At 36.6% G+C, this 26,261-nt stretch overlaps 1 pseudogene; it reads left to right on the forward strand.

Annotated features, from left to right (window-relative positions):
* Positions 1-1,425: 1,425 nt before the first annotated feature.
* On the forward strand, positions 1,426-25,978 carry LOC124934987 (annotated as a pseudogene).
* The last annotated feature ends 283 nt before the right edge of the window (positions 25,979-26,261 follow it).

Below are 26,261 nucleotides of genomic sequence, written 5' to 3' on the forward strand. Positions count from 1 at the left end.
AATTATATTTTATAATTAAATTAAAAAAAATTAATTCTCGTTCAAACAAATAGTTACATATAAAATATTAATTTATAAATAATAAAAAAAAGTGAAGACTAATAGTACGATAAATTTACAAAAATTAAAATTTTAATAAAAAAGATTCAACATTTTGAATTTTTTTTTAGGATGACTTAAATAAGATCTTGTTTGAGTTCAATAACAATGCGTGACGAAGTAAAACAAGCTGAGGAAACCAATCATACGGTGTCAAATTATTACCGTCAAATTATTTCTTACAATTGACGATTATTAACATCAAACGATCTATTACAAATTAAGAATATTATTCGAATTATAAAAATCAAAATGTCATACTTAACCAAAATATTACATAATTTAAATTTGAATAGTCAATATAAAAACACTGAATAAAAAAATATCTGAGCAAGGACAACATAACTTGTCACTCTCTATAATTTTGTTTATATAAAATATAAGAATATTATAGAGATAAAAAATAATAATTCTTTAATTATTTCAATTAAAGAGATAATATAAAATTTTCTTTTATTTCATTTTATTACTATTATTACTTTCATTTTTTTTTATAATATATTATCATTATTTAATGAAACTCTTATATTTTATATTATCTTTTAAATTATTAATGGGTTATATACACATAAATGTATACTTTTATTTAAATATGTTATTAATTTATTTTGTTATTAAATAATATTATTAATATAATTAAATTAATATATATATATATAATACTTACAACTAATTAAATAATATTTAAATTTAAATTGCAATTAATTAATAATTATAAATATAATTAAATTAAAAAATAAAATTTATAATTCCTAACCTAAGTAGCATCTAATTCACGAATAAGAATGTATTTAAAATATTTTTTATTTATAAATATTTTAGATAAAATTAAAATTATTAAAATTTAATTAATACAATTAGTTTTAGTTTATAAAAATTAAGTTTAATCATAAACTTAATGTTAACATATATTTTATTCACTCGGCACCACAATTAACTCTTAATTGACCATCATCCACTCGGCTCCACTCGGCACCTCAATTAACCCTCAATTAACCATCATCTTTTGACTCACACTTTTTTATATATTTTTTTATCCCTTCGGGGAACCACCCACTAATCTTAGTCGACTTCAATTGGTGACACATCTTTTATCTCACATTAAACTACCACCAATATTAATTTCGACCTCACACTCGACAAAACACCCACTACCCAATCTAATCTCGTGCCCTCACACTTTCAAATGCTCACCAAACTAACAACTAATTTCGACATCACATTCCACACCCCACCCACCACCCGACCTCCCTCATCCAAACAATCTTTGTTGATCGACGATACCTCGTGGATTTCCTCTCGGATTTTTTATGCACCAGGTCTTTGATGAGGGAGAATGCTGCTAAGTACTTCATCAGAGGTATCAAAGAAACACATCAGACTGCTCACACATATGTATATATACTTGCAAATACTCATTTGTCTTTCTCCACTTCCCATCCGGTAGTCTGGAAGATGATGGAGATGTGTTATCAAAATTGATTCTAGAGAAGAGAGTGACACAGAGAGAACTGTTTTACAAGCTGATTAGCAATTCTCCTGAATACTTCCCATCTCAGTTGGAAGTTAACAGGACTATTCAAGGTCGTGTAATTCACCTCTCTTTCATTTAGTTAATGATCCAATGTATATGGTGATTGTGTTGGTTGATGCATACTAAAGTTAAAAAGCTAAACAGATTTGGTGTCATTGCTCCAATGTAGCCGTTACAGTCTTGGAATCATGGCATCTTCCAGAGGGGCAGTTTCTGGGCGTCTATCTCTTCAGGCATTCATTCCATTACTACGAACTTAGATACTCATACTTGTTCAACTGAATGTTTTACTATCTTTCTGCAACTAGGAGCTAAATCAAGAGGTGGTGGAATGTGTTGCATGTGGTCATCAGGTTATGCTATTACAGGAGACTTGTGTTGGAATTTATGGGTCACTATTATAATAAATAATTGTGCAAATATCATCTTTTAGTTAAGCCAAAATAACGTGATCTAATGTGAAATCAAGTTTATAGGCTTATGGGTGTATTTGTCATGAATATAAAGTGAGGATACCTAAGTGAACTTTATAATTTTATGAAAGAGCTAAATTAGAAATGTTCAAACTAAAATAACTAATTATGATTATTTTGTAACGGTATGGTCTCAATTGATGTGCGATTCATTTTTCTGTTTGCGTCCCCATCAACAGATAGAGAAAACAAATTTGACGTACTCATCAATTGGAAGATCCATTCCACTTCTAAAGGAAGAGAAGATTAAAGAATCTTTCAAATATAAGAAAAGAGATGATGAGTACATGTATTCCGCTAATTGTTAATCGCAGTATTATTATCTCATATATATTATTAGTATTTAATTCAGATAATCTAACAATTGTATCAGAGCCATCCTAGTTTAATTATGTGAGAAATTATATTTAATTATGTGATAAATTATATCGGTGTAGATAACATATTCAGATTTAATTATGTGAGAAAATTATATAGCATATATCGGGTGCAGATATATGCAGATTTATATGCATGCAATTGATAATAAAAGCATGTTATTATGATTATATATATATATATATATTAATTTGTGATAATTTCAAATAAATTTATGTAAAATATAAAGATTTATGGTTAAACAGAAGAATTTTTTGTTGATAAAATGTAGGGATATTAAGATTCTCCTCAGTCGACTATTTAGATTATTATTGATATAATATATTATATATTATAAGAGAGAATTGAGGAATATTAATTATATATATATATATATATATATATATAATTGATTAGGTATAATTTATTTTATTTCACAATAAAATTAAATTAAACTACATGTCATTTATCAAAACAAAATTATATGTTTATTTAGAAAATAATATATTATTGATTTGAGTTATATATAATAATATATATGACATTTAAATTCAAAATTAATGATATTATAGTTCATTAATTGAATTGTATTTGTTGATTCAAATAATCGCGAAAGTGACAATGTTTGTTGAAATTGATTCAATAAAATTTGAATGTAAGTATTGTATAATTAATGTGATTATATTAATTGATTCAAAGATTGATAATTAATTGACCTAATTACATAAATACTTGTGATTATAAACATGTAATAATTATAAAGTCATATTTATGTGAATAATTAATCTATCCAAAGATAGATTTTATTATTTGACATGTTTTATTATTAATGTTTGATCATTACAACAAAATACTATTAGCAATTAATATTATTGTCTATTAATGTTGTGTTAAGTATTTTGAGATGGGATAAATTATAATCATGAGCATGTTATTAATGTAATTTATTATTTTGTTTTTTTATTTATGAGTACAGTTGATGCTACTGTATCTGCTAATGCTAATTTGATTTCGATACTTAATGGAAGTAATTTTAAGGATTGGAAAGAAAGCATTCTTATTGTTCTCGGATGCATGGATATTGACTTTTTGTTTAGAATGGATGAGCCCACTCCTACTACGGATGATAGTAACTCTCATGATAAGAGAATATATGAGAAGTGGGAACGTTCTAATCGTTTGAGTCTTATGATCATAAAGCGTGGCAGACATGAGGCTTTTAAGGGTGCGGTATCTGATGAGATAACCAATGCTAAAGATTTCCTTGCCAAAATCGAAAAGTACTTTGAGAAAATTGATAAAGTAGAAACTAGCACTCTTTTAAAGAGACTAATTTCAATGAAGTTTAAAGGTAAGGAAAACATAAGGGAGTACATCATGGAGATGTCTAATGTTGCTTCTAAGTTGAAAGCACTCAAACTTGAGATGTCTGAAGACTTACTCGTGCACTTGGTTCTTATATCTCTTCCTGTTCAATTCAGTCAATTCAGGTCAGTTATAACTGTCAAAGGGAGAAATGGTCTCTTAATGAGCTCATTTCATTTTGTGTAAAAGAGGAAGAGAGATTGAAACAAAACAGTACTGAAAGTGCTCATTTGGAAAGCACCTCTAAAGAAAAGGGTATAAAGAGGAAAAATGAGGCTACTAATGATAAATTTGCAGCACAAAAGAAACGAACTCAATCTCAATCTCAAGTTAAAATTGATAAGAGTTGTTTCTTTTGTAAGAATGATGGACATATAAAAAAGATTGTCCTAAGTACCGTATTTGGCATGCTAAGAAAGGTACATTTCATAATTTAGTTTGTTCTGAAGTTAATTTAGCTTCAGTACCAAGAAACACTTGGTGGTTAGACTCTGGTGCTACTGCTAATATAAGCGTTTCATTGCAGGGTTGCCTGAATTACCAAAGACCAATTGATGCTGAAAGACGCATTTATGTGGGAGATGAGAAATCGGTAGAAGTGGAAGCAATAGGGCATTTTAGATTATTATTAAGTATTGGTTACTATTTAGATTTAATGGATACTTTTGTTGTACCGTCATTTAGACGTAATTTGATTTTTGTTGTTTATATGGACAAATTGGGATATTATTGTTCATTTGGAAATGAAAATTTAACTTTATCTATTAATTTTAAAGTTGTTGGAACCGGTTTACTTATATCTTATGATAATCTTTATTTGCTTGAAACAGTTGCTTCTTATAATGAAACCTTGAATGTGGAATCACATGGTACTAAGCGAAAAATAAATAATGAAAATTCAAGTTCCCTATGGCAAAAGCGATTACGACATATCTCTAGAAATAGAGTTGAAAGACTTGTTTCCGAAGGAATTTTGGATAAAATTGATTTTTCAGACTTTAATATATGTATTGAATGCATTAAAGGAAAAAAGACTAAAAGAAAGAAATTATGTGCAATAAGGGGAAATGACGTCTTAGAATTGATACATACGGACATTTGTGGGCCATTTCCTACATCTTCTTAGAATGATCAATAATATTTTGTATCATTTATAGATGACTACTCAAGATATGCATACATATTTCTAATTCATGAAAAATCACAAGTATTGGATGTATTCAAATAATTTAAAATTGAAGTTGAAAACCAACTCAATAAAAGAATAAAGAAAGTCAAATCTGACCGTGGTGGTGAATATTACGGTAGATATGACCGTTCATGTGAACAACGTCCAGGACCTTTTGCCAGATACCTAGAGGAGTGTGGGATTGTCCCACAATACACCAAGTCTGGTTCACCTAGAATGAATGGTGTGGCTGAAAGACGTAATCGCACTCTTAAGGACATTGTAAGGAGTATGATTAGTCGTTCGACTTTACCAGAATCTTTATGGGGAGAGGCACTGAAGACTGCAGCCTATATTTTAAATAGAGTACCAAGTAAAACAACTTTTAAAACACCTTATGAGCTTTAGACTAGTCGTAAACCTAATTTAAAGCATTTTCATGTTTGGGGATGACCTATTGAGGCAAGGCCTTATAGACAGGGACGTATGTATAGTAGGGTTGAGGTGGGCTTCCTTAATTTTTTTTAATGTATATATATAATTAAAAAAAAATCCAAACACCCTGTTTCTTTTTCCTTTCTTATGCTATACCATATATATAGATACGTTTATATATATTTATATATATTTATATATATATATAATAATAATAATAAGTTTAATTTCATATCATTAATTAACTTTCCATTTTATTTGGAATTTGTTTAGACATAATTTTATTTCACTAATTTAATATATTACTAATTCTTTATCATTTAATTATTTTTATTTAAAAATTTATATTTAATTTTTTAATTTAAAAAAAGATAGAATATTATTTTTTTTTCTAATTCTCTTCCCTAATATCCATATTCTTAATTTATGTAATTAACAGAAATGGAGAATAGTTGAGAGCTTTGAATATTATATTTTCGAGAGATTAGAAAAATAGTAGAGAGTTTTAGAGTTTAGGTGTTGAGAGAATAGAAATTTTTTAGAAAGATTAGAAAAATAGTAGAGAGTTCAGGTGTTGAGAGAATAGAAAATCTACACACACTCTTTGAGAGCTTTCTCATTATAAGTACTAACAAAATAAACAAACAAGTCCCTCAAGTTATGAGCAATGGGAACAGTAATAATTCTTTACAAATATTATATATTTTTTTCTTATTCTCTTTCATAATATCCATCTTCTTAATTTATGTATTAATTAATTTTATTATATTTATAACGGATTTGATTTTATTATGTTGAACTAATATTACAAGTTAACAACATTTCGAATTTTTTTCTATTTTTATTATAATTTTCACTATAACTAATTAATAAAATATTTAATTAGTTTTAACGTTATAACTTTTACTACTAGAGAGCAAACATTTTCAATAATGAAAATGTGAAGACGAAACTTCGCAATAAAATAGAGCATAATTTTTTTGCTACTCTTTAACCATCTATATTGAACGAGATTTATCTAAAGATGTAAATATATATTTTTATTATAGATGAATTTTATGTTTTAAAATTCGGTACAATTTAACTTATTTAATTATTATAGTATAATGTCTTCTTTTGATACATAAAATTTAAGCCCACCCAATACCAATTCTTGGACCCGTCCCTGCTTATAGGCCGAATGAAAGAAAATTTAATCCCAAAATAGTTAGCAGTTATTTTATTGGGCACTCTAAACTATCAAGGGGATATAAATTTTATGATCCCAAGTTAAAAACAAATTTTGAGACGGGAACTACAATATTTTTTGAGGATATTGAGTTTGATAGGAGAAATAACTTTGTCTTTAAAGATAATTTGGATTCAACAATTTCTATGTAGGAAGACTTGATTCATATCCCAAATGATTTTGACATTGATATGGATATTATTCATATTAATGATCAAGTTCAAAATCAAGAGCAACAAGAAATTATTGAACAAACTCTTGAAGAACAAACTCAACAACCTCAAAATCAAGTGCTTTTAAGACGATCCACTAGAAAAGAGAACTGCTATATCAAATGATTATATAGTTTTTCTTCAAGAAAATGAGGATAGTGATAGTATAATGGAAGATGACCCTATCAGCTTCTAACATGCTATGAAGGATACTAATTTTGAAAAGTGGATTTGTGCAATGAACGAAGAGTATAAATCTATGCAAGACAATAAAGTTTGGGAACTTATCACGTTACCAGAAGGAAAGAAACATATTGGTTGTAAATAGATTTTTAAAACCAAACGGGATTCAAAGGGTAATGTTGACAAATATAAGGCTCGTCTTGTAGCAAAAGGTTATTCTCAGAAGGAAGAGATTGACTTTAAAGAGACATTTTCTCCAGTTTCATCGAAGGACTCTTTTAAGACAATCATGGCATTCGTTGCACAGTTTGATATGAAGCTTCACCAAATGGATGTCAAGATAGCGTTTCTCAATGGAGACATGAAGAAACAATTTATATGGTGAAACCATAAAACTTTGTGTCGGAAGACTCAAAGCATATGGTATGTAAATTGAGAAAATCCATTTATGGGCTCAAACAAGCTTCTCGTCAATGGTATCAAAAATTTCATCAAATTATTATCTCATTTGGTTTCGAGGTAAATGTCGTTGATGAATGTGTGTATCAGAAATTTGTTGGGAGTAAACATATTTTTTTGATTTTGTATGTTGATGACATACTACTTGCCACAAATGATTTAAGCATATTGTATGAAACCAAGAGTTTTTTATCAAAAAATTTTGAGATGAAAGATCTTGGCGAAGCTTCTTTTGTATTAGGAATCCAAATACATCGAGATCGTTCTCGAGGTATCATTGGATTATCTCAAAGAAACTATATTGTTACAGTGCTTAAAAGGTATGTGATGTTTGATAGTAACCTTTAGATACCCCTGTCGCTAAAGGAGACAAATTTAGCCTCAATCAATGCCCAAAAGGAAATCTTCAAATTAAAGAAATGAAATCAATTCCATATGCTTCGGTTATTGGGAGTTTGATGTATGCTCAAGTATGTACGCGTCCTGATATTGCGTATATTGTTGGAGTTTTAGGCAAATATCTTAGTAACGCGGTATTAAATTATTGGAAAGCAGCCAAAAGGGTTATGAGATACTTAAAGAAAACAAGAGATTGCATTCTCATATATCAGAGGTCAAATAAGTTTGAGATCATTGGGTATTCTGATTCTGATTCTGATTTTACGGGAGGCCAAGATAGTAGAATATCGACTTCAGGTTATGTTTATCTGTTAGCTGGAGGAGCTATATCCTAAAAGAGTTCTAAACAAACTCTTGTAGCTTCTTCTACCATGGCAGATGAATTCATAGCATGTTATGAGGCATCAAATCATGGTTTATGGCTAAGAAATTTTGTCACAGGACTGCGTATTATGGAAGGAATTGAAAGACCACTAAAATTGTACTATGACAACAGATTGGCCGTATTATATTTAAATAACAACAGGAGTACAACAAAGTCAAAATTTATTGACATTAAATTCCTTATTGTTAAAGAAAGGGTACAAAATAGACAATTAAGCATAGAACATATTGGAACAAACTCCATGTTAGCAGATCCTCTTACAAAAGGCTTGGTACCCAAGGTCTTTTATGAGAACACTACTCACATGAGTATTTTAGTATTTGAGTATCTTTAGTTTAAGTGGGAGTTTATATTACATTGTTGTTCTATGACTTTAAAGTATTTGTGTATACACTTAAGTTTTATTTTTCAGTTATGATAATGTTTAAAGATATTTTATACAATAATGTTAAAAGTTTGATCTCACTTAAGTAGGACCAATTGAAAATTGATATGAAAAGATCACCGTGCACGAAATTTTCATTCCTTACATTCATGATATGATTTGTCAATTAATTGTATTGATTTATGTGATCATTGTTGGGTCTAGTTGTGAATAAATACAACGACAAACTCTTTGGTCCTTGTTAGGATCTAGGTCGCGGCTGGAGGACCGGGGTTGGGTCGGTTAGCGCGTCTCACTCAAAGGGTGGTGATTAATCCGGTTAGAGATTAACACCGGGGTTTTAATACTACACAAACTGTCACAAACCCTTGAACCAGGTTCAAGCGCGAAAGAGGTTTGTTTCAGGTTGAAGCAGCACACTCACGAGATAGGCAGAACCGGTTCTTGGATAAGGCAGGTTTGGAAGTTGCTGGATCGGTTTGGAGCATAGTGATTCGGTTTAGGTAATGTAGAGTTGGTCAAAGCGGTGTAAGTAGGTTAGTATAAATCGGTAAAAAAGTAGAACCGGCAAAAAGTAAATAACAAGACAGGTTTTTATGGATGTTCGGAGATAAAAACTCCTACGTCACCCCTTCCTCTCGAAACCGCGAGAAGGATATTCACTAAGGAATACAAATACAATCCGGTCGAGACTTATTTCCTGCTCGATAACACCCGTACAATTTACACCAAAATTGTAGAATTACACTTAAACTTAGCACTTAAGCTTTTCTATAGATAGAACACAATCTTATCACTTGTAAATTAATTTTCCATTGTGTCCCGCATTTACTACTCTTCAGCTGCTCCTTTTATAGGTGAAATATGCCAACGGTCATATTTCATTTCCTTGAATTTGATTGGTTGAGCAGAGGTTCAATGATTCAGACCTGGCGGTCAACCTTTCAGACCTGGCGGTCTAATCTTCCAGTATGTAGGACAAACCGGCTAGGTTTGTCTTTTACTCAATGTGGTAACTGTCGGTTACACAGTTCTCTGTACTTGGAAGATTGCCTTTCTGATTTATCCTGAAGTGGAAAGATCTTGTAGGACGGTTTTCTGCAGCCTGCAGACTGTCCTCAGACTTGTATGAATATGGAAATGTTCAGTCTGTTCTTTGGCATCATTCTCAACAGATACCCAAAGTATCTTCTTATGCTGATCGGTTATTTGTCTTGACCGGATGTCTTCTGGTTATTGCTTTGGCTTCTGGTCGGTTAATGACCGACTATCTGGTATTTCGGCCTTCGGTTTTGACTGATCTTGCCTTCTTTGTTCGGTCAGGTTTTTTGTTCGGTTTGATAGCTTGACCGGTGAAGCTTCTTAACCGATTCATTGATTTGACCGGTCTGGTTCTTTGTCTGTTCGTGCATAGGAAGTTTATTTGTGTTAAGTTCTATTACCGGTCTAATTTTATCTAACAATTTCTCCCTTTTTGATTATTTTATTTAAAATTATCAAAATCATGTAAGATTGCAAATGTAGGCCGGTTTTGTGAGTTTTATTTGGCCGGATTTTTGGAAACTGGCTTGGGAGGATTTTTCGAAAAAATTTTGGAAAATTTTAAGAAAATTTTGAAAAATTCCATATTTTAACTTATCAATTTCTCCCTTTTTGATTATTTTATTTAAAATATTCAAAATCCAGTCGGAATGCAAATATAGGCTGGTTTCTAAAAATAACTTTATATATATAAGTAAAGATAACCGAAAAAGGGCAAAATATTATATATGTAAACACCGAAATAAACATAGGTTAAGAAAAGAAAGCCCCTAGTCCAATCTGGATGGCAGGAAGTCTCCCATCAAGTCATCTGTTGGTTGGTCCTCAGCCGGTTGAGCCGGTCTTGAAGAAGAACCTCCTGCTCCCGTGATGTCCTAGTGAGGAGAGAACGGTTGACCGACCGTGCTGACTGGAACCGCATTGATAACTCGCTGTCTTGTTTGTCGCGGCTCGAGATCCTCTTGAAGTCATCCTCGGTTTGCAGAGCCGGGTCCGGTATAGAGTCAATAACTGTCTCGGTGATTCTGCCTAGCATTCCGGTGACTTGAGCCTTTCGTGAATGAACTTTCCTTTTTCGTGTTGCCGGAACCGAAGAGGAGGGAGCCACTTTGGACTTCTTGTGAGCCTTAGCATATTCGTCAAGCCTTTGTTTTTCAACGTTTAATCGTTCTGCATCCTTGGCCTCTTGAGCTGCTATGGTCTTTGCAAGTGCCGGATTTCTGGCCGCTACATTTCGTACACGTTCGGCTAATTCCTCATCAGACAATCGCGTTGCCTCCTTCGTTTTCCGCGTTTCTTCGTCCAGCGCATCCTGAATGTTCTTAGCCGCCTCAGCGTTTGCCTCCTCAACCGCTCTACCGGTAGCAAGCTTGGCATTTATCAGCTCATTCACCTGTTCGGTGACCGCCTTGAGGTCGGCTTCAAGTTTGTTGTTTCGTTCCTCAAGGAGTGCATTTTTTCTCTTCAACGGTTTTGACCCTGTCGAGTGTCGAACCTGCTTCGGTGCTTGACCGCCCCATGTCCTCATCGACCTTTGTAAGCCGTTGCTCGGTTTTCTCTTGAAACCGATCCAAGTCATCTACCAGCTTTGAGGTCGTATTTTCCAAGGCTACGGTTCGTTTAAGATGAGCGTCGTACAGAACAGTGTCGTCACGGTAGTTGACTTCGACCTCCGTGATCCGGTCGTTTGCCTTCACAAGGTCTTCCCTTGTGGTTTCGGCTAACTTGATTGTTTGAACCACGGCGTTCTTAATTTTCTTTTTCCACGGTCGAACCTTGGTGTTGGCAAATTCGTTGATGATAGTTATGACCTCCTTTTCTGTAATGGCCGGTTCTGAATCCCCGGGTTGATCGGATTCAAGATTTTCGGTGATAGGAGGCTCTGTCCTATCGTCGGTTTCGTTGGTAGCCTGATCCGCTAGAGGAGACCGATCGCCTGGGTTCTGACCGTCACCGGTCTCAAGTCGCGGAGAGTGCGCTGTATTTTGTTGTTCGCGCACCGCTTCAAGCCGCGCTACCTCGTCAATGAACTCTCCTTTCTTGACCGCAAGGATATCCAACACCAGAAGTTGTAGTTGAGACTTCGGTGTTCCTGGAATATACCTTTCTGTAAGCTTTTGCATATGTTCGGTTAGCTTTTATAGCCGAGCACGAGGTTCTACTATTGTCTGTCGGTCCATAGCTTAGTTGGGATCCGTAGCGTTTGTGAGGCTGATGACGTCTTCCTCTATCTCCAAAATCCTTTTGAATCTTTGTCCAGTGGTTAGGTCCGGTAACACATGTTTGAAGAATGTGTTGCACCGGATCCGGAACCACTCATTGTATACTTCGGAAGCCGCCTGAGCTTGCAGATCGATTTCCTCCATGATTCTGCGCACTATATATTCGGCTATCTTCTGGTCCTTTTTAATGGGAACGTCTTCCTCCCCAGGGTCGTCTGCACCGGTTTCTTCAAGTTCAATACTGGCCGATTGTTCCCCTTCAATCGGTCCCTTTTCTTTACCGGACAGATTTTCTTCGGTATTTTCTGAAGCAGTTCGGTCAGAGCTGGAGGCCGAATCGTCCTCATCTCGCGTTTCAGAGGGCGGTTCCGCGGATTCCATCGGTTGTTTGTTCTTCTTGCTTCCAGTCCTGCCCTTTACCGGGGCCGGTTTCATAGCGGCAGACTTCTTCCTTCCGCCACATGTAGAGCCGGGGGTCGGCTTCTTCTTTTCTAAGAATTGACGAGACCTTATGATCTTGTTTGAAGGAAGAATAACACTCGGACCGGTGTTGATGTTGTTGTGGAGTATGATCTTTCCGAGTGGGATGGCGTATCCCCATGACCGGGTGGAATCCGGTTTCACCATGTCCTTTAGATTGTGGAAATTCTCCTTCGCCCAATTGACATTTATTCCGTTTAGTAAGCCGGCAAGCATCTCGATTTTTGTCTTGGTGAGGTTGTCGTAATTTCTACCTCTCGCCTGAACCGACTTGGTAAAGATGTCACACAGCGGTATGTATTCCGGTCGTAGTGATGACTTCTTACCGGAAACTTCTACAGGAACCGCGGTTGCCGAGAGAATCTGGCAAGTCGCCTCGAATGTTTTTCTATCTAGATCCATTGAAGCGTTGCGTCCATCTGTTGGAAGGCGTAGGATTTCCGCAACCGACTTGATAAGAAAAATTAAGTAAGTTAATTTTCAAACCGGCCATCATTACAAGTTTTGAATATTTATTCTAAATAATCAAAAAGGGATAAATTGATAAGAAAAAATTAAGTAAAGTTAATTTTTGGAACCGGCTAGAAAAACTAAACAATTGTTAACTTTCATGTGCAGGAGCAGACCAAATCGTGTAAACCGGCGGGAGCCTCATAAACCGGTTGCTGAAATACTTTAAAGAAAATCAGTTCTAAGTGATCAAGTCAAGATCAGAGGAACCGGTTTTTACTATCTCAAGTGACCGGCTAGCAAAAGACAAAATTCACACTCCAGTCGGACTATATTATGTAAGAGACAAAACCGGAAACTACAATCTGCAGAAGTGACGTAGTGTGACGAAATAGACGTGTCTCGAAGGAATAAAAGAAGATCAGATCCGATCGGAAGCATGCGAGGAAAGCAATGATGATTTACTGATCCGATGTTGACAACCGGAAGGTGCATGCCTGACACGTGTCCGAATCTGCAAACCGGCAACGTCACATTTTCCTGAGGAATTCTTGCATGCTTGCCAAGTGTTGAGGAAGGTGAAACGTGCAAGTAACCTTCCTGCACCGGCGTGATGCTGATCAACCAATCCCACGGTGAGAGAAGAATGTGACCGTTGGGATCTCATCTACTATAAAAGGAAGATGAAGCGTCCTCATTAAAGGCGAATCACATTCATCTGAGAAAAGCGATAAGTTACAAAAATCTTAGAGAGATAAACTTTTACGATCCAAAACCGGTGTGTCATAAACCGGAAGCTTTCTGTGTCCTGTTGTGTTGTGTTATTGTATTACATCAAGAGTGAGTTGGTGTAACCGGCGAGTAGCGAGTTGGGCTCGACCAACAGTGTTATTATTGTAACGTTGAAAGTTAGTGGAGATCCTTCTCATAACCTGAGAAGAAGGGGTGACGTAGGAGGGTTTGCTCTGAACATCCATAAAAAATCTTGTCTTGTGTCATTTTCTTTATTTCCCGCTTATTCACTGAATCTAACCTAACCAAAATCAATCTCACTCCGAAAACCGGTCCACTCATATCTCTAAAACAAACTCCTTCTAAAACATCATCTAAGTCTCATACGTTGCTTCAGGCTGAAACAGACATTTCCGCCCTTGAACCCGGTTCAAGAGTTTGTGGCAATTTGTGTAGTGCTGAGAACGGTTATAGTCTCTAACCGGACTATCACCAAAGTGTTGTGTGTGTTGTAAGCGGCCACCCTTCCTAAAACCGGAAACACCCCGGTCCTCCAAGGGCGTCCCCGATCCTAACACGACTCTTCGGTTATGTCGAACTGTTTTCCGCCAACGGTTGCGGTTATTGTACTGCCAGAGAGAGATGCGGTATTAAAGAATTCTTCAACCGCTTCCTTGTATAGAACGAAAGGACCATCTAAGAAGTATTCGAGACCGGCCTCGGAAATCCGGGATAGAACTTCCTTTGCCGGAGCCAAACCGTTTTGTCTGATTTCCTCAAAGTCCACCTGGATGATATGTTTGAACAATGCGGAATTACGACCCATTGTTGATGATTGAATCGAGAGAGCAAAAGAAAAACCGCTTTGAGAGAGTTTGAGAGCTAGAGAGAGAAAGCTGTTTCGCGTAGGAATGAAATGAAATGGCCAAGTCTCTTTTTATAGGCGCGGTTTGGAAGCTCAACCGTCGTAAACCGTCCCATCACCTTTGGGCAGGAATTTTCCCTCCAAGCCACAAGGCGGCAAACAATGGGCGGTAATCCAAAAAGACGGCAATTCAAGGCGGGAAATCAAGGCGGGATATTTGGGCGGGAATTTTCCCTTCAAAGATTTTAGGTGATCTTTCAATTTAGGTTTTGATGAAGCAGCCCCTTTTTGAAACCGTTTTATGAAGTGATCGGTTAACCGCGATGATGCGGTGTTTTGAGTGATCTGAACCGTTTTACAAATACAAATTTGCTTATCGGTTTTAGCCGGTTAGTTAGATGAGTGATCTGATTTTTTCCAACCGTTGACCCGGTTATGAAACTGAAATGGATTTTCATTAAATAAAGGTACAAGATAGAAACCGATATACGGATCGATTTGAAAGAAAAGAAGTGCAAAGGAGATAACGATACAGCTTAAGCAATAACCATCCTTGAGAACTTGTCATCATCAAGAATGTTTGAAAGAGATGCCGGTGTACCCGGTCCAAATTCTGGACGGTACTTGAGAATGAGTCGACTGATATGAGGAGCATAGCCGAGACCTCTTTTGGTCAACACCATAGTTTTCAGGATGTTGAATATAACCGATGACCAATTTATGGAAGTATAACTCATGATGTAGGTCATCATGTTGTACACCTTCTTGGTGTAGCGCTGGTTGGGGGATTGGCAGATTAAGGAGCGATTGACAATTTCAAGGAGGAGCTGGATGTGGAAACGAAGATCGGTCTTTGGCCCGTTGTTCTCCACCGGCACCCTGGTTCTTGAGAACAGCCAAGCATAAGATACCGCGGCGCTGCCTTCCCGGGGCGGGAAGTCCGAAAACCCTTCGGTGGGTAGGTTAAACATTTGAGCAAACTCGGCTCCATCCAGCCAGAATGTGTGATCTCTCACCGTGGAAACAATGTAGTTTCCTCTTACGCAAGCACTTCTGAAGAAAGTTTTGACATCCTCAAGGAGTATAGGACCGGATTCTTCGAGAAAGGTGCTAAGCCCGGTGTTAATGAGGGATTCAAACAACATCTCCTTTGTTTCTTGATCATTGATCTCCAGGCATGATTCGAAATCAATGCTTAGGAAGTTTGGTAGAGTTCGGCTCGGCATGATTCAAACTTTGCTAAGAGAGAGATGGAGTTCAAGAGATTTTTGATTTTGAGATGTGTTAAGTTGATTAGGGGATGGCTCTTTATATAGATCCGGTTTTGGAGGGAAATATCAACATTGAAGATCAGTTTTGTCTTATTAGAGAAGAGAATATTTATGTTTCCAAAGTGTATTGGAAAGAGATTACTTTTGACCAATTACGGAGCTCGAGGTAGGGATTTAGTCCAAAAGTAACCAAGTTAGTTGGGTAGTAATTACTCATATAGTTGGGAGTTACTTCATTAATTAAATGTGACTTTTCATTAATGGCGGATGCAACAACAAACTGAAGAGTAACCGATTGAAACCGAAGATAACATAGACTAGGCCGAAGTGATCATAATAGAGTTGAACAGGGATACAACCGGTGCGTGCAACAAAATGACCGGTTGTAGGAAGGAGTGACTTAATATCCGTTGGAGGTGGTGTGACGGTTCCTCCTCTTCCAGGCCTTTTCAAACCGCTCATAGAATGAGTCGGTGACTTCCTTGGTGAGCACCTGAGCTTGGTTCAAACCTTCGTCCGGACAGGTTGGAACTCCAAGCTCTAGAAGCAGACAGCTCAGTTGGGGAACGAGGCCGACTGTTCGAACGCCAATCATCCAGATTATGACGTCGAATAGTACCCTTGACCAAATAACCGGTGTTCCGGTGGTTATAGCAGCCATCATGTTAAAGGTTGCGATACAGTAGGTGTTCGTCACATCTCTCCCTAAGATGCTTCGACCGATTACGTCATTGAGGAGCTGATATTCAGCTCTCAATAGTGACTTCGTACCATGGTCATCAACGGGTTGAATTGACCGCGCAAAGGTTAGGGAGATCTCGGCTTTTATGTCAGCCGACACATTGAGATCGGTCAGCCCTTGCTTTGGTAGGCTGAAACATCTCGCAAAGTCATGTTCGGTGAAGTCAAACACTATGCCTCCCACTTTTGATTGGACATGGGTGTCAAAATGAGGAGTTCCTCTGAAAACCCTGGCATTGTAAAGAAATTCCAGGACAGATTCGGAATAGATGACATGCTTGTCATCTAGAAAGTACTGAAGGCCGGTGTCTTCAAGTGATTTGATCATCTTGAATACATCATAGTGTTTAGTGCTCAGAGCAGATTTGAAATCCACTTGAAGGATGTTTGGAAACTAATACATTTTTGTCTTAGTGAGAGAGTGAGTTATAACTTGTGATTGTTTTGTTTAAGGTTTGTTCAACTTATATACTAGTGGAGGGATGATCTAATTATCCAGTGTATCACATGTGATAATGTCTATTAACCATATGATAAAGAGTTTTGCACGAAATAAGCATGTCTACAGCCTGAGATGTTGGTCATAGAACTGGACCATGAAAGATATCAAATCTTCACGTCTTTTTAGGTGTGACCATTTTACTTTGAAAAGGTAATGTTTCAGAACAGATAAGTTTAAACACAGATAATTATTCCACTTTTGTTCGAAGACCAAATAATCTAAGATAAACTATTTCCGAACCGGTCAGTTATCAGTTGTTCGTCCCGATGCGGTTATTTGGTACATGCACTAAGTAACCGGTCGGTTTACTATGACTGATAAACCAGACGGTTCTTCCATAGATACCTTGGGAAATTTGAAATCCGACAATTTAGGAGGAACTATCGGTTTTGTCTGTCCGAACCGATTTCCTTTAAGCATCCTTAGGAATGATCTGACTAATGTCGGTTAAACCGAGTGTGAGTCTGAATTGAGAGAACTTAGCTTCCTGTAGAGGCTTTGTGAAGATATCGGCTACTTTTTGATCTGTCGATACGTATTCCAGCCGGATATGCTTCAGCATGACATGTTCCTGAATGAAGTGGTGCCTTATGTATATGTGCTTGGTTCTAGAGTGTAGAACCGGATTGTAGGTGATTGCTATGGCACTTGTGTTATCATAGAAGATTGAAGACTCTTCGGCTGTAACACTGAAATCCTTCAGTTGTTGTTGGATCCAAAGAAGTTGTGAACAACAGCTTCCGGCTGCCAGGTATTCAGCTTCTGCGGTTGATGTAGCCACCGATGTCTGTTTCTTGCTATGCCATGAAACAAGCCGATCACCTAGGAATTGACATGTTCCGCTGATGCTTTTTCTATCAACCTTGCAACCTGCATAATCTGCATCTGAATAACTTGTTAGGTTAAAAGATGAATCCTTTGAATACCACAGACCGACGTCAGATGTTCCCTTTAGGTATTTCAAGATTCGCTTTGCGGCTGTGTAGTGGGATTGTTTTGGGTTGGCCTGGAATCGTCCACACACACCAACTGCAAATAGAATATCCGGTCTACTTGCTGTCAGGTATAGAAGAGAATCGATGATGCCCCGGTAGGCGGTTAGGTCTACCGCTTGACCCTCATCATCTTTGTCCAATTTGACCGATGAACTCATTGGAGTAGCCGATGAGGAGCATGTATTCATCCCGAATTTCTTTAACAGTTCCTTAGTGTACTTGGGTTGACTGATGAATGTTCCTTCTTCGAGTTGCTTAACCTGAAGACCTAGGAAGAAACTTAATTCTCCCATCATACTCATTTCAAATTTGTTAGTCATCAGGGTTGAGAATTTAACACATAACTTAGGATCGGTTGAACCGAAGATGATATCATCTACATAGATTTGAACAAGTAGGATATGTTCCTTTTTCTCAAACTTAAATAACGTTTTATCCACCGAACCGATGGTGAAATCATGTTTTAACAAAAATGCGGTTAGTGTGTCATACCAGGCTCTAGGAGCTTACTTTAGACCGTATAAAGCTTTATTTAACCGGTATACATGATTGGGTAGTTCAACATTTTTGAAACCGGGTGGTTGTTCAACATATACCTCTTCACGTAGGTCACCATTCAAAAATGCACTTTTAACATCCATTTGGAAAACCTTAAAATTTTTTAATGCAACAAATGCTAGAAAAATCCTAATAGCTTCAATCCTAGCGACAGGGGCAAATGATTCTTCAAAATCAATGCCTTCTTCCTGTTTGTAACCTTGTGCCACTAATCTGGCTTTGTTCCTCGTGACCAAACCGTCTTCATTGAGTTTATTTCTAAATACCCATCTTGTTCTATGACCGGTTGATCTTTCGGTCTATGGACTAGGTACCAGACTTTATTACTCTCAAACTGGTTTAACTCTTCTTGCATTCCCAAGATCCAATCCGGATCTGACAATGCTTCATCCACTCTTTTCGGCTCAATCTGGGATATGAAGGCGGAATTAAAGTATTCCTCCAGAATTTGACGCCTAGTTCGAATAGGTTCTGAAGGGTCACCTATGATTAGCTCAAGAGGATGCTTGGTGTTCCTTTTGAAATTCGGTTCAGGGGTGTCTACCAAATTACCGTTTTCTTGATTAAGGCTAGACATATCGGTAGGCTGAGCAATAATGTCAGACCAACCGATTTCCTCGGTTTGGACCGAAGTGTCAGCTTCCTGTCGTGGGACAGCTTGATCCGACTGGGCTTCATCATTACCCATTTGGTTATGGACAAACCGCCTGAACACCGGAATTTCATCTTCACTATCAGAATGTATATTATTATTTTCCAATCTGTTGTGTAGATCAAAGCATGAAGCAGTATTACTTTCAACCGATTCATCGAAAACAACATGAAGTGATTCCTCCACGGTTAAGGTTCTATTGTTATACACTCTATATGCTTTACTTACTGCTGAGTAACCTAACATGATCCTAGTATCGGTTTTTGCATCAAAAGCAGATAGATATGTTTTGTCATTTATATGAATATAACATTTACAACCGAAAATCTTAAGATACTTGAGGTTCGGAACTCTATCAAAATAAACCTCATAAGGTGTTTTGTTGTGAAATTTGTTAATCAAAGATCGGTTTTGTGTGTAGCATGCAATATTAATAGCCTCAGCCCAGAATTTTTGAGCAATACCCGAATCGGCTATCATGGACCGTGCGGCTTCCTTGAGAGTTCGGTTTCTTCTCTCAGCCAGGCCGTTCTGTTGAGGAGTCCTAGCACTAGACAACTTGTGTCTAATACCGGATTTATCAAGAAATACGGTTAAAGTACTATTTGTAAATTCGGTACCTCTATCACTTCTAATGCTATTAATGCGTGTTGATTTTTCATTTTGCAAACGTTTAAGCAGTGTGATCAAATTTGATACGGTGTCACGTTTGGATGGTAAGAATATTACCTATGTAAATCTAGAGTAATCATCAACAACTACCATGGTGTAAAGAATACCTCCTAGGCTGATGACCTGAATCGGTCCAAATAAATCCATGTGAAGAAGATCTAAGCATCGGTTAGATTGAATGTGTCATTTACTCTTAAAGGTTGACCTAGTTTGTTTACCCATTTGACATGCTGAACAAACTTTATCCTTATTAAATACTATGTTAGGAATTCTGTCGACTAACTTTTTACTGCGAATATAATTTAAGGTTTTCATGTTCAGATGGTTTAGTCTTTTATACCACAGCCAGGTTTGATTAGTTTTAGCTATCATACATATAGGATATTCTACTTTAGTTTTCCAGTCTACCTTGAAGATATTTCCTAGCCTATTTCCGGTTAGTAATATGGTACCTTGAGAGTTCTTAACTAGGCATGCATGTTTAAGAAATTCTACCGTGTATCCAGCATCACACATTTGACTAATGCTTAACAAGTTAAAACGTAGGTTTTCAACTAAGAGTACATTATCAATTGTTAGGTTACCATGGACAATCTTACCCTTACCCACAGTTCTACCTTTTGAGTTGTCACCGAAGTTGATTAGCGCACCGGTTTCTATTCTGATGTCGGTTAGAAGGTTGTTGTTCCCGGTCATATGCCTGGAGCAACCACTATCCAAGTACCATTCAGAGTTTCCTAACCGTTTCTTTAAATCCTGCAAAATGTACATATTTACAACTGTTTGGTACCCACATTTACTTGGGTCCACATGCGATTAGTCCCTTGGGCATCCAGACCTTGACAAACCGGACAGCTTTCGTGGTTAATGTTTTAACTATCTTTCTGACACTCGGTTTTGAATCTTTCGGCTTCCCTAAGAAGGCCTTGTATAGGTATGATCTTTGGTTTGTCCTATGCTGTTGTGGGTTGGCTCTCCTATTATTGAACAGGTTGGCTTTCCTTTTCTCAGAGTGAAGTCATTTCTCAGAATCAGTTGGACCTACATAGGTTAGTTTTTCTGCCGTATAATAGGCGGTCAATTCTTCTTTAGCGGTTAAGGAGTTTCTAATAAAACTTATAAAGGGAAGATCATCATTTGTGAGCCTTACTTTGTCTATGGGTTTTTGGTTTTTGGATCTATCGTTCTTGTATCCTAGGCCGAACATGCAAAAAGGGTGTCTTTTATAACTACACATCTTTCTTACCATTTCACTAGATCTCTTATATGCGGTCATTTTATACTGGAGTCGGGCATTTTCCTCCTCGGTCAATTCTCGAGCTGGTTCATTAGACTGTTCGGTCTTAGGTGATGGTTCAGGTGCTAGCTCGGTTTCTAAGGTAGGTGTTTCATCAGTTTCTATGGTTTCTGGTTCGGTTAGAATGGGTACTATAAGGTCGGCTCTAAAGTTGGGTTGCTTAGGTAATAGGGCTAGTAGGTTCTTATACTTTGCTACCATATCGTTCAATGCATTATATAACTCATCTTTAGTAAATTCTTCACAAGGAGAGTCAAATACCTGTTCCTCATTTGCCATGAGGCATGTGAGTTCATCATCACTGTCACTGTGAGCCCATAGACTTCCTCCATCATCGGCTATCAGTGCTTTCTGAACCTCACTTCCTTCACCGGTTTGTTGATAATTATTTCGGTTATTTTGGTTGTCCGGTTTCCGGTCATCCCTCCTCGGTTTTCTACATTCCCACTTGAAATGTCCCAAACAGTTACAGTTATAGCATCTTACATTTGATTTATCACCGTAGTTATAGTTGGTTGTCGGTTGGCTTCTTTTCATGAACCTCCCAAATTTCTGTGCAAGCATTTCCATGGCATCCTCGGTGAACTGTTCGGCGGTTCTAATCGGTGCAGGTGCAACCGGTTCTGTGGATGTGATCAATGCTCTAGTTGAGGCTGAAACCTCTTCTTCAGTCCTAGATCTCATTTCAAACTCATACGCCTTAAGATCTTCGAATACATCATGTAGCTTCATCTTGCTTAGGCAGTTTGATTCCCTCATCACCATTGTCTTTATATCCCACGCACTTGGAAGAGATCTTAGCGCTTTCATGATGACCTCCTTATTATCATACCTCTTGCCAAGAGTTGCTAGCTCGTCTAACACACCTGTGAACCGGTCACTGTATTCTCTCATTGTTTCTCCCGGTTTCATCTTGATGCTTTCAAACTTCTGAGTAGCTACCATTACCTTGTTTTCCTTGGTTCTTTCATTTCCCTCATGAATCTGAATAACCGTTTCCCATGTTTCCTTTGCGGTTTTGCAGTCTCTGATCTTGCAATACTTGTTTCTGTCCACACCGTTGGAGATCCGATTTCTGGCATGGTTATCCAGATTGTTTCTTCTCCTATCTTCAGCTGTCCAATCCTTCTTGTCCTTATCAATTATTATCGGTCCTTCAGCCAGAATGAACTGCATCTCGTCATCCATGGTGATTAAGTGCAGGTGCATGCGTGCCTTCCAGTTGGCAAAGTCATCACCTTCTAGCATTGGTGGCCTATCAAACGATATGCTTGCTTGAGTATTGAAACTAACTGCTCTGATACCAATTGTTAGGATCTAGGTCGCGGCTGGAGGACCAGGGTTGGGTCGGTTAGCGCGTCTCACTCAAAGGGTGGTGATTAATCCGGTTAGAGATTAACACCGGGGTTTCAATACTACACAAACTGTCACAAACCCTTGAACCAGGTTCAAGCGCGGAAGAGGTTTGTTTCAGGTTGAAGAAGCACACTCACGAGATAGGCAGAACCGGTTCTTGGATAAGGCAGGTTTGGAAGTTGCTGGATCGGTTTGGAGCTTAGTGATTCGGTTTAGGTGATGTAGAGTTGGTCAAAGCGGTGTAAGTTGGTTAGTACAAATCGGTAAGAAAGTAGAACCGGCAAAAAGTAAAAACAAGACAGGTTTTTATGGATGTTCGGAGATAAAACTCCTACGTCACCCCTTCCTCTCGAAACCGCGAGAAGGATATTCACTAAGGAAAACAAATACAATCCGATCGAGACTTATTTCCTGCTCGATAACACCTGTACAATTTACACCAAAATTGTAGAATTACACTTCAACTTAGCACTTAAGCTTTTCTAGAGATAGAACACAATCTTATCACTTGTAAATTAATTGTCCACTGTGTCCCGCATTTACTCCTCTTCAGCTGCTCCATTTATAGGTGAAATATGCCAACGGTCATATTTCATTTCCTTGAATTTGATTGGTTGAGCAGAGGTTTAGTGATTCAGACCTGGCGGTCTAATCTTCCAGTATGTAGGACAAACCGACTAGGTTTGTCTTTTACTCAATGTGGTAACTGTCGGTTAGACAGTTGTCTGTACTTGGAAGATTGCCTTTCTGATTTATCCTGAAGTGGAAAGATCTTGTAGGACGGTTTTCTGCAGCCTGCAGACTGTCCTCAGACTTGTATGAATATGGAAATGTTCAGTCTGTTACTTTGGTATCATTCTCAAAAGATACCCGAAGTATCTTCTTATGCTGATCGGTTATTTGTCTTGACCGGATGTCTTCCGGTTATTGCTTTGGCTTCTGGTCGGTTAATGACCGACTATCTGGTGTTTCCGGTCTTCGGTTTTGACCGATCTTGCCTTCTTTGTTCGGTCAGGTTTTTTTGTTCGGTTTGATAGCTTGACTGGTGAAGCTTCTTAACCGGTTCATTGATTTGACCGGTCTGGTTCTTTGTCTGTTCCTGCATAGGAAGTTTATTTGTGTTAAGTTCTATTAACCGGTCTAATTTTATCTAACAGTCCTATATTGATATAGTTAATTGATAAAATTATTTATACAACATATGAATGAGATGACACAAAACTTCGAGCGCATTATGATTGTTACATTTATTTTTGTAATACGTGATCCAGTGGGAGATCGTTGGAGTTTATGGATCACTATTATATAAAATAATTGTGCAAATGTCATCTTTTAATTAAGCCAAAATAATGTGATCTAATGTGAAATCAAGTTTATAGGCTTATGGGTGTATTTGTCATGAATATAAAGTGAGGATACATAAGTGAACTTTTTATTTTATGAAGGGCTAAATTGGAAATGTTCAAACCAAAATAACTAACATTATGGTTATTTTGTAACGGAATGGTCCCCAATTGATGTGCGATTCATTTTTTTCTTTGCGTCCCCATCAATAGAGAGAGAAAACAAATTTGACGTACTCATCAATTGGAAGATCCATTCCAATTCTAAAGGAAGAGAAGATTAAAGAATCTTTCAAATATAAGGAAATAGATGATGAGTACAGGTACGCTTCCGCTAATTGTTAATCGTAGTATTATTATCTCATATATATTATTAGGATTTAATTCAAATAATCTAACCACTTGGCTTTGTTAGAGAAATTGGTTGCGAAAACCGATGCTCGCTACATCATTGTGGTGGAGAAGGTAAACAAACATATTGAGTCCATATTTCATTTATGTACTCAAAGTGGTTTGTTATATATATATACTAATTCCTGCCAGTTCAATGGAATCCTTAGCACGCCATATTCCAGAGGCTAGTTGAGGACTGTGTTTTTAATCAGATACCAAGTATCCTCATCACAGGCAAAGGCTACCCAGACATTGCTACAAGGTAATAGTAATAATATCCTATGGATTGTATTTCATACTTAGAGTTGATTTTACCTTATGCTGATTAAAGAGAAATATTATATATTTCAATTGAGTTCAAATTAGTTGAATTTGTATGTTGTTAGTTCTTCAATATGCAATTTGATCCTTAAATAATACTTCATTCAACTTGCACTAACACATTGATGATTAAAGGACACAAAATAAGTTAATATTACAGGCAAAAATGAGACATAGGAGATAAGTTAATGAACAAAAATGATATTAATTTGCTTCAATACACTTATCACCAAAGCCTGCCTTAAAAATGAAATAAGTTAATGGTAAAAGATTTGATTCATTCCTGTATACGAATGTAAATTTGCATCATTTGATATTGTTTGGGGGCACATAAGTTCATTTTTCTTCATTAAATCCTTTCTTTTGTCGATTGTGCTATGTTCATTTCAGCTATAAGAAAATGGTCCAACCATTTCTTCTGAATACCAGCTTTTCTTTTGACTAGTTAAAACATTAGGGTTGGCCAAATTCAGTTTGTGTTATAAACTGCATGATTTTAGAAGGGCTTGAGCGAAAGTGAAGATATGATTGATTTAACAAGAAGGATTTGAGTGAAGGTGGAGACTAATATATGACTCATGTATTTTCTTTTTAACTTGGTATTTCTAGATTTAGTGAAATTTTCTAACATTAAGTTATTTAGGCAATTGTTCTATTGAATTCATAGATTGGGGTACTCCCAATAAGTGTTTTGTTAACCGAGTCTAATTAAATATATTTTCTATCGTTTTTAATTAATGTTTGTGTAAATATATCATTTTTATTGTCAAATATAGATTTTTCCTGCACCATTTGAGCAGTGCTTATCCAGAGTTCCCTATTCTTTGCCTGGTTGACTAGTAGGACATTATACAATACTGAGTTCATTGTCACATAAATTCCACATTTATATTTGTATGTTGATATTCAAGGAATCCAGCAGGACTGGCAGTTTTATGTACATTCAAATATGGAAGCATATGAATGGGACTGGAGGCATATTAATATGGTGCTTTCTTTAGTTCTCTTGATGTTTAAAGTAGAATAAAATTGGACTAACAATCTTTATGGCAGCTTGCAATGTTAAATGGCTAGGAATTCGAAGAGATGATTTGGAACTCATACTTGAAGAATCTTTCATTCCTCTCAAACCACGGGACCTTCAAATAGCGAAAAGCTTGTTGTCTTCGGGGATTTTACAGGTTTAAAATTGAATGCCAGTTTTTAATTTGTTAGCCTCAATTTGAATTAAAGGCATGTCATTGATGAGAAATTAGTTAATTACTTGCAGGAGAACTATAGAGAAGAAGTTGTAATGATGGTTGAGAGGGATCAAAGAGCGGAGATTGAAGCTCTCTACTTCCATGGATTTTATTTCTTGGATAAGTACTTAGAAAAGAAAATTGTTCAAGCAAGCTACATATGATATAGAATATAGGAAATATATTGCTCTTTTTGTTTTATTACCTTTTATTAAAATAGAAGGTTTGGTTTTGGTTGTTGATTTGTATCGGTTAGTTAACCCACTAGGATAATTCAAATGGTTAAAGTCTTGGGTTCCTAATAGACTCTGGTTAGAGGAAAACATGAATATCATTCAAAGCATGCAATTCACATTCAACACATCGAAGACCTTCAAACAATGTTTTCATGATATCATGTTCAACCAAGATATGTAAGCATTCAAAATATTCAAGCATTGACATCAT

The sequence above is a fragment of the Impatiens glandulifera genome, chromosome 4 (assembly GCF_907164915.1).
Source record: "Impatiens glandulifera chromosome 4, dImpGla2.1, whole genome shotgun sequence".
Lineage (NCBI taxonomy): Eukaryota > Viridiplantae > Streptophyta > Magnoliopsida > Ericales > Balsaminaceae > Impatiens > Impatiens glandulifera.